Source organism: Apus apus (assembly GCF_020740795.1).
Source record: "Apus apus isolate bApuApu2 chromosome W unlocalized genomic scaffold, bApuApu2.pri.cur SUPER_W_unloc_1, whole genome shotgun sequence".
Lineage (NCBI taxonomy): Eukaryota > Metazoa > Chordata > Aves > Apodiformes > Apodidae > Apus > Apus apus.
In genome coordinates this window covers 57,738-67,823 of record NW_026248896.1, presented here as the reverse complement: position 1 = coordinate 67,823, position 10,086 = coordinate 57,738, and positions in this window count along the sequence as shown.

The following is a 10,086-nucleotide window of genomic DNA, read 5'->3' as shown; positions in this document are numbered from 1 at the left end:
TATTAAGATGGGGAAGAATTATGCCTTGTATTCTAGCATCTGGCAGAAGCTCTGGGGACTTTATCAGTTCAGAATGAGGTTAACTCAGAATTTGAGATGCTAAGACATCCTCACATTCCTAATTATTTTATATGTGTCACAGTTTAACACAGAATCAGCAATTAAACAAATTACAATTATGCTTTCGATCCCCTCCGCCTCCCACCCAGGTAGGGAAAGGAGAGAGAGAATAAGGAGAGAGGCTTCTGAATTAAAACTAAACTAGACCGCTTGAATTAAATACTAATGATAAAAGAAAATATATACAAATACATGCAGGAATGTACAAAACCTCTATCACCTCCCCCACCCCCAGCAAGTCCCAGTGTACACCCTTGAGATGCAGACAGTCCTGAGAAGGTCCCGGGCCGCTGCTGGAGATAGCGGCAGAGCAGACAGGAACTGAGGGTAGAGATACAATGGCCAGGAACACACAGGCCTAGGGATCAAAGGAGATGGATAAACAGAGTCCTCCCTGGATGCCAGCCATGGATGGAAGAAGGAAGAGGGCTTGACTGCCATGATTCCTGAATTTATACCAAGAGTGACGCATATATATGGGATGGAATAATTTGGTTTGCAAACTTTGACATTTGTCTAGTCCATTCCTCCCTACAGGAGGGTTGCAGATACGACTCTTCTGCTCCTTTAGTGTCCAAAGCAGCAGATCCGACAAGCGGAGCAAAGTGGCCTTGGTCTCTTGGCAGTATCTATAAATATTCGAGTGTTATCAGTCCATTAGCTGGAAAACTTGATGTTAATTTCAGTAAGTGTGCTGCTTAAAAGAGAGTTCATTGGAAAAAAAAAAAAATCAGTAAAAAGAAATTTGGCTTAGTCCTGGCTCAAACCAGGGCAATATTGCTTCTCACTTTCTGGCAGTCTGTTATACAGTGGGGCCTCTTCAGCACATCACCTCCTCCTCTGGTGATATTTCAAAATCTTTGTCTTCTGCCCAGTCCATAAAGATTCCTGGACTACTGGGGTTTCTGATTCAAGCTTGTGTGATCAATGTGACCCACTCACTCCACATGGTATCCATTGCAGGGTGTGTAGAGGGAACCCTCCCTTCAAACATTCAGCCCAGCACCAGCAGCCAGGTCACCAGGAGGACCTGTGCTTCAGTACCAACCACTTCTGAGGTAGTTGAACTCCCTCATATACTGCAAATATCTCTTCTTCAGTTGGAGTATAGTGGGCTTCAGATCCTCTGTACCACCGACTCCAAAACCCTAAGGGTTGACCTCAAGTCTCCCCTTCAGGTAGAGCCCTTCTTCCCAGCTGCACTGTAGAGCACATTTTTAACATCTTGCCCTGCCTGGACTGGCCCAAGGACTACTGCATGAGTGTCACCGTTTGACAACAATGCTCTCGATCCCCTCCCCCTCCCACCCAGGTAGGGAAGGAGAGAGAGAAAAAAAAAGAGAGAGAGACTTGGCTAGACTGAAGACTGAACAGTGCAGCTTTAATTAGAATACTAATTTACTAATTTAATTAGAATACTAATATGTGATATGAGAGTATATATATATATATACAGTTTTGCTGTTCGTCTAACCCAGCCTCCCACGGGGGGCCACAAATCCCCCCGCAGTGTCTGAGCCGGCAGAGCAAAGGCACGACCTTGAGGGCCCAGCAATTACAAAAACATTCCAGTGTCTTATCAACCTAGCAGAACACGCAGTTGCTAGTTGAAGAAAGCTCACTGAAATGAAAAAAGGAATCAGCAAAAGAAAAACTGGCTTAATCCTGGCTCAAACCAGGACAGGGGATCAAGTGCATCCTAAGTCAGTTTGCAGATTACGCTACATTGGGAGGGAGCATTGATCTGCCTGAGGGTAGGAAGGCTCTATTGAGGGACCTGGACAGGCTGGTTTGATGGGCCAAGGTCAATTGTAAGAGGTTCAACAAGAATGAGTGTCAAGTTCTGCACTTGGGTTACAACAACCCCATGCAACACTCCAGGCTTCATGAAGAATGTCTGGAAATCTGCCCAGAGGAAAAGAACCTGGGAGTGTTGATTAACAGCCAGCTAAACATGAGCCAGCATGTGTCCAGGTGGCCAAGGCCAACAGCATCCTAGTTTGTGTGAGCAATAGTGTGACCAGCAGGACTAGGGAAGTGATTGTTTCCTGTACTCAGCCTGCACCTCAAATCCTGTGTTCAGTTTTGGGCCCCCCACTACAAGAAAGACATTGAGGGGCTGGAGCATGTCCAGAGAAGAGCAACAGAGCTGGTGAAGGGTCTAGAACACAAGTCTTATAAGGAGCAGCTGAGGGAACTGGGGTTGTTTAGTCTGGAGAAGAGAAGACTGAGGGGAGACCTCACTCTCTACAACCCCCCTGAAAGGAAGTTGTAAAGAGGAAGAGTGTCCTGGTTTGAGCCAGCATGGAAACAATTTTCTTTCTAGTTATTTTACTTTTCAGTGAAGTCCCTTCTAAGTAGCTTCACTTCCTGGAATTAACAGCATGTTTCTCAGCCAGTGTCTGCTTTAGTATGCACAACCAAGGCCACTGCTCGGTTCTGGAAAACATCTTATGCTCCAGAAACAGCAACCTCATCCGAACATCTAGTTCCAGTGTACCAGAAAAGTTGACACCACACAAAGTGGAAAAATTTTAAAATAAACTTTCTCATTGTCCTGGTTTGAGCCAGGATTAAGCAAGTTTTCTTTTTACTGTTTGCTTTTTTTTCCTTCAGTGAACTCTCTTTTAAGTAGCACACTTGCTGAAAGAGCAAGTTTTCCAGCTAGCAGACTGATAACACTCAGGGTTTATAGATACTGCCAAAAGACTGAGGCCACTTTGCTCCACTTGTAAGATTTGCTGCTTCAGACACTAAAGGAGCAGAAGAGTCATATCTACAACCCTCCTGTGGAGAACGGCCTGTCTTCTCCCCTGACATAAGACTAAATAAAAATACCTTTTAAGCCAGCAGAGGCCTTTTGCTGATTATACCCAGCAAATGGACAAAAACAAGCCTGCCTGTTCAAGGACAAGAAAGCAAAACAAAAGTTGTGATACAATCCAGGAAAAATGGACAAGTTACAGACTGCCCCTAATAGCTACCACCCTGGCTTTGGACCCATGAATGCTAATTGGCTCTGAGCCCTATTAATATGTTCATAAGAAGGCAGTAGCACGCATCGCAGCAGTAACCCTGACTGGACAGGGGGTCCCTGGAGTATAAAAGGCAACGGCATTTGCAGGTCAGTGAGCAGCCTACTCGGACGCTCCCTACGGGGACCTCCCTGCTACTGGCCAGAGACCTGCCCAGACGCCGAGACCTCGCCTGCTGTAGAGCCGGATGCCGGGACCTTGCCTGCCTGCTAGACCGGTGAATCGAACCCAGACCGCAACGGTAAGAGCGCCACGGACCCTTCTAACTGCCTGCCGAGGGAGGCCACCCACTGCCGCCAGGGCCGGACCGCCTCCCCTGCCGCCGGAACTGTCCGTCGTCGGGGAAACCACTGTCTCCGGAGCCCCCCTGCCACCGGAGCTGCCCATTGCCAGGGAAACCACCTGCCAACTGCCGAGGGGGGGGGGGCACCCACTGCTGCCACCGGAGAAGAAGCCGCCAGGGGGGCTGCTCCCATGAGCCAACTCTCCAGAGAAACCGCGGCCAGAGAAGCTGGGCGCTGCACCGCTGCCGCCTCAGGAAAGAAGTCCCTCACGAGCCTGCTCGCCAGAAGAGAAGCTGCTACATGGGAAGCTGCACGCCGAGACCTCACAGAAGGGTAATAAATACCGCGACATCTTAAAGAGGAATTTTCGCCGGGCTCGACTTCCTCCCTTTTACTCTTTTGATCCTTGCACCCCCTCCCTCAGAGTGTACACCTAATAAGGGCATAGTACTTTTGAATTATTTCCCCAACCTATGCCTTAGCCTACCTCTCCTGAACCTTGTCCCTTAGTGCAGCAGTTCCTTAACAAACCAGTTAATTTGTAAATTAAATATTAGTGCCAGTGACAATTTGTGAGCATGGTGGGGATGGTATTTTAGTTTCCACTCTAAGATATGGTCCCGAAGTGGCCCTTCCTCTGTGCAAGGTGAACACTGTGCACAGCTCAGTCTCGATTTAAAAACCCCTCCAAGTTGCATAAGTATCCTGACTTCCAGCAATCCGCTATTAGTGACATCATCGGTTTGCAACACCTCCCGTAGGGAGGAGAGGACTAGACAGACAGCAAAACCAACCAAAGTATTCCATTCATATATTTACATAGCTCTTGGTATAAATTCAGGGATGACAGAAGTCAAGCCCTCTTTTCTCTGTCTATCCCTCTCCTTTGATCCCTAGGCCCATTGCGGGAGGGAATCACGGACAGACACACAGGAATCAATATGATTAGGTGAATGCCGATTTATTTTACGCGCCATCAACCTTATATAGTCTCTTCCTGTGTCTACGTGTCCAGAACTACACTTGTCATTGGTCAATTGTCCCAAAGCTTGCCACGATCTAAACAGTGATTGGTTCCTAGCCTTAAGCAAGCACATGCGCAGTCAGGACTCTCCGCCCCACTTCCTTCTTTGGCACATCCGGTTGTTTACTTCGCTGCTCACTTTATCAGCTGGGTCCCATGGGAAAGTCCTTGGTCAGGGGGGCCCAGGTGTTTTCAGTAAAGGCTGGATTGCTCATATGCCCATTGCTTGCTAAAAAGCCCTCTACAAATCCCCCTTTTCCTTTTGAGCAATCCAGGCCCAATTCAAGGCCTTGTTGATCACAGAGAATACATGATACAATTATCAATACTACAACAATAACAATCAGTATTACCATTCCCTCTTATACTAATTCCAACGACCACTCAGTTATCCCCAGTGACCACAGCCAGTCCAAGGTTGGAGATAGCGGAGAATCCATGACGGCAATCTTCTTCATGTTCCCTTGCAAAGCCTGCAACTACTTATGAACAAAAAATGGATTAGATAAGCTCACACAACACATTCTGTTAGAATCTTCACAACTAAGGTTCTGTGCTAGCAATAAAATCAATAGCGGCATGATTCTGCAAAACAGCATGGCTAAAACTATACATATTAGTTACTAAGGCACTCGATATTTCAAAAATCTCATTGGCCCTTTGCTACAAAGCATGTTAATTTACGCAATTCTATCAAAGCTTTTGCGGTTGCAAGCTGAAGCAAAAACAAACTAACAGCAAAGCACTCCTTAACATTCCTCAAATTTACTGTATCAACACAATTCGATGTTATGTGTTGTAACCCCTGTTTTACCTGTGATAGTGGATATGATTTAATATCATTTGTGCTAGGGCTTAATGGTGTGAAAAGCATAAAAGGCTCCCTGCAATGTTATTCTGATGCAGGGCCCTCTACAGATGAGTCTTTGGGACGTGGCCCCTTCCACAGTTTTACCCATCTTGCGGGAACCCACCGGAGGCCTTCTCCTGTAAGTAAGCACATATATCCTCTACCAGTTAGTTTAACCTCGGCTGGACCATCCCAAAGCCCTGTATTCAAATTCTTATACTGTACCAAAACCTTTTGTTGCTCAGATATTTCAGTTTTTAAGACAGCACTATGAACTACCATAGGCGGATCTCGCCTCTCTCCCGTAAGACGTAGGTAGTTTAACACATACACTGCCTTAGCTAACCTTTCAGCCGGGGTACTAGGCTCTCCCCCTTTTTGTTTTATAAGCAAATTCTTCAGTGTTTGGTGAGCCCGCTCAACCATTGCTTGACCTGTCGGTGAATGTGGGATGCCCGTAACATGCCGGATACCCCAAGTAAGACAAAACTGTTGAAACCTGCGAGAAACATAAGCAGATCCGTTATCTGTTTTGATCGTTATTGGAACTCCCAATGCAGCAAAGCTGGCGTATAGATGTTTTTCAACGTGCTTTGCAGTCTCCCTAGTTTGGGCTGTTGCCCCTACTACCACAGAAAATGTATCGATAACAACATGCACGTATTGTCGACCGAATTCTGAGATATATGTCACATCCATTTGCCATAGCTGTAAAGGTCGTAATCCTTTTGGATTGACCCCAATTCCAATGCCAAACCCTATTTTTTGACAAGCTGGACAGGATTTTACTATCCCTTGAGCATCCGTTAAGGACAAGGGAAACTGTCGTGCCAGCATTTTTGCTGACTGATGAAAAAATGCATGAGAATTTTTTGCCTGTTCAAAGATATTTACAGAAGGTCCAGTCCATGCGGGGGCTACTAATTGCTCAGCCTTATTATTCCCAATAGCCAGCCCTTTCTCCATTAAATGGCTACGAATATGCGTGATAAAGTATGTCTGTTGTCTGTTGTTGAGGGTTAACAACAACCTCTGCAATAAGGATGCGAGCTGCTTATTAGACACTTCATGAAGCATGGCTCTTTCAATTCGTGATACAACGCCTACAACATAAAGAGAGTCAGAAACTATGTTTATAGGCTGGGCGCCCCAGCGTTGTAACGCCCATATTACAGCTCGGAGTTCCAAAGTTTGTAGGGAATCTGTTATTTTCCCATCTATGATGTAATGATTCCACTTTTCCTGTGAATTCTCCCAGGTAATTACCGCTTTTTGAGACTTTTTACCTGCATCTGTAAAGACTGTAAGACCGTTTACCGGCGTCTCAGAATGATAGGGACGTTCTTCAAATTTCTGATTTTGTAACATTGGTATCAGTCTATGGGCAGGATAGACACTAGTAAGCTGGCCCATAAAGCCTTCACAAGCCACTTGTAATGGTAAAGAGTGTCTAATGAGCCACTCTAAATATTCCTGTATCAAGGGCACAATAATGAACTGCGGATCTCTCCCTGCTATTTCTTGAATTCTAGTGCAACCCTTCATAATCAATCAAGCAATTATTTCAATCCGAGTCACAACAGTCTTTTTCTGTGTCATTGGTGTAAATACCCACTCTAAGATAGGCAATGGATTGCAATCCTTTGCGATCCATTGCATTATCAGAGCAAGTGGCCATTCTCTGTTTCCTCCTAAATTAATCACCATTAAATTAATAGGATGTTGCAGATTGACTCGAGATGCGTGACAGTGAGTTATTTTCCTACTGATTTGACTTAAGGCACGCTGTTGCTCAGGTCCCAGGCTCCGTTTGTCATTGGCCTGTATTGGAAGTACCTAGTAACTGAATTAGAGGTTTTAAGTCATCATTTGTGATTCCACATATTTTCCTGACCCACTGAATGTCGCCGACCAGTTTCTGGACATCATTGAGTGTCTTAACATCTGATTTAATGTCAACTTTCCGTGGTTTGATGCTGCTACCTGTTATAATCCAACCCAAATACTTCCACGGTGATTGCTGCTGGATTTTTTCTAGGGCTATCTGTAACCCTCTTTGCTTCAATTCAGTTGTTAAAATTCATGAGATGGTTTCCTTCTGCAATTTGTCTCCTGTATATAATGATAAATTATTAATTGCTGGTATCTTTTGCGCACTGGCTCCAAGGCCCAGGCGACAAACACCTGGCACATGGTAGGAGAATTTTTCATACCTTGTGACAATACAACCCAATGATATCTTTGTGCTGGTTCGGCTTTATTGACTGAAGGAACTGAAAAGGCAAACTTTTCTGCGTCATCCTGACACAGTGGAATTGTAAAGAAATAGTCCTTTAGATCAATGACTAATAAGTCCCAATCCTCGGGTAACATGAGACGGCAAACCAGGCTGTAAGGATCCCATATTTTCCATAACTGCATTGACCGCTCTTAAGTCCTGCAACAACCTCCATTTGTCATTTTTCTTAGGGATCGTAAGAATTGGGGTGTTCCAAGGACTATTAGAGCAGACATTATGTCCTGCTTTCAATTGTTCATCCACTAATTCCTTGATTGTTAGCAGCCTTTCTTGCTTAAACGGCCACTGATCTATCCATATCGGTTCTTCTGTTTTCCATTTTAATTTTAGGATCGGCTGCTCTGCAGCGGCCGCAACTAAAAAGGCTGAGTCACAATTTGAGTCTTCATTTGACTCAACAAGTCTCTACCAATCAGGGTGATAGGCACATGCATAAGGTCTTGTAGAAACCACTGCACCATTGGAAAACTGAAATGCAATGACATCCTGACTAACTCGTGTTGATTGTGTTCCCCCAATACCAAATATTCCAGATGGAGCCAAAACCGTGGGCCATGCTGTTGGCCATTGTGATTCAGAAATGATTGTTACATCAGCTCCTGTATCAATTAACATCTTTGTTTGTGTTCTCTGGCCATTCTTAGCTATCATGATTATGTCACATTCAGGTTTTGCCTTTGCTATTTCCATAGACAGGTATACTTGCAGAGATCCTGTCGAACCAAATCCCCCATTTCCCCATTCTGCAATACCCGGTTGTGAGACACAAGGCTTGAATGGTACCAATTGAGCTATGCAACTACCTTTTGGAATAAAAACAGGTGGTGTTAGTGTGTACACCATTATTTTGATTGTTCCTTCATAGTCAGCATCAATTACTCCAGGCAAGACAAAAATACCCAGTCTAGAGGTTGAAGATCTTCCCAATAATAAGGCACTGAGATTATGACCTAATGGTCCCTGAGCATTACTATCTACTAAATGCACCACTGTACCTTGTAAGGTAGTATCTAATGCTGTTTCCAGGTCCACTCCAGCACTTCCAGCGGTGGTGGAGGGAATGGTGTCGAGGCATCCCCTTGCTGGGACACCAGCCAGGCCCCCTGAACTTGTTTCCTCGCGTGAGGAGGCTTCGCACTCATTCTCCTGTTTCCCTGGTTCTTGCGATCTATTGTGCTATGGCTACTCTTTTGACAACGAACACAGCATTTTGACTGTTTTGCAGCTTTGCACTGAACTTTGAGATGTCCTAGTTTCCCACAGTTAAAACATTTTTTGTCCTTACCCCCATCCATGCAATTTAATAAAGGGGCAATGGCTCCTTTCACAGCGGCAGCCACGTATGCTGCTTTATTTAACTGTGTGGTCCTGTCTGCTAGATCAATCACGTCTGCAACTTCTGCACCCTTTGGCAATGTACCTAGTGCCTGCTAGGTTTTTTCATTGGCATTATCAAAAGCTAACATTTTTAACAATTGTTGCTTCATGGTGACATCAAGATCAGGGTGGCTATCAATTGCCGAGTATAATTTGTCTACAAACTGTGCATAACTGTCATTTGGTCCTTGCTTAACGTGGGTAAATCCATAAGGCTTTCCTGACTTGTGTACAGAGAGTATGGCTTGCAATGCTAACTGCTGAGACAGCCGTAAGACCTCCACTGTAAAATGTGATTGTGTTTGAGGGTTAGAAAACTGACACACTCCCAATAACATGTGTGATTGAACATTTTGATTGGATCATTTTGCTGACGTGGCTTAGCTTGTTCTGCATCACATAACCTTTGCCAAGCCCTTTGAAACATGAGCTGTTGTGATGGAGTAAGTAACACATTTGCTACCTGTAGGCTATCAGCTGGTATTAACAAATCAGTAGTAAATATAAAACGAATGATCTGCTGTGTAAGCTGTGAATGTAACCCATATTGTGCAATGGCAGATCGTGCCCGTTGCAAAAGCTTCCAATCAAAAGCCTCCCATGTATACCCTTGCCCCCCTGGATTAATAGTAACAGGAAAAGCCTAAGGTACAAAGGACCCTTCTATGATGGCATCTCTAATAATTCCCTTCCACCGCTGAGATGAGGCATTAGATTCTCGGGGCGCCGAGGTAAAAAGATTGTCAGGCGGCAGTGGGGGGGGGGGGGGGCGGGGGAGGCGGCGGCAGCAGGGGCGGCGGCAGCAGGGGCAGCAGCAGCAGGGGCAGCAGCAGCAGGGGCAGCAGGGGCAGCAGGGGCGGGAGGGTGGGCGAACACGTTGTGTGCTTGGTCAGTGAAAGGCTTCGCTGTCGAGCCCTGGTTTTGTAGGCTGAAGTCGTTAAGCTTATCTAAAACTTCTTTCAGTAGTTCTTCCATCGGTGCTTGCGGCGTCTCCTGGTTTCCGGGTGTCGCTGCTGCTGTCGTAGATGACGTAGACGCGGGTAGGGGTGGGTGCAGTTCCGCCTTTGGTTTGCAGGTGGGACCGCCCTCCTCCTGGG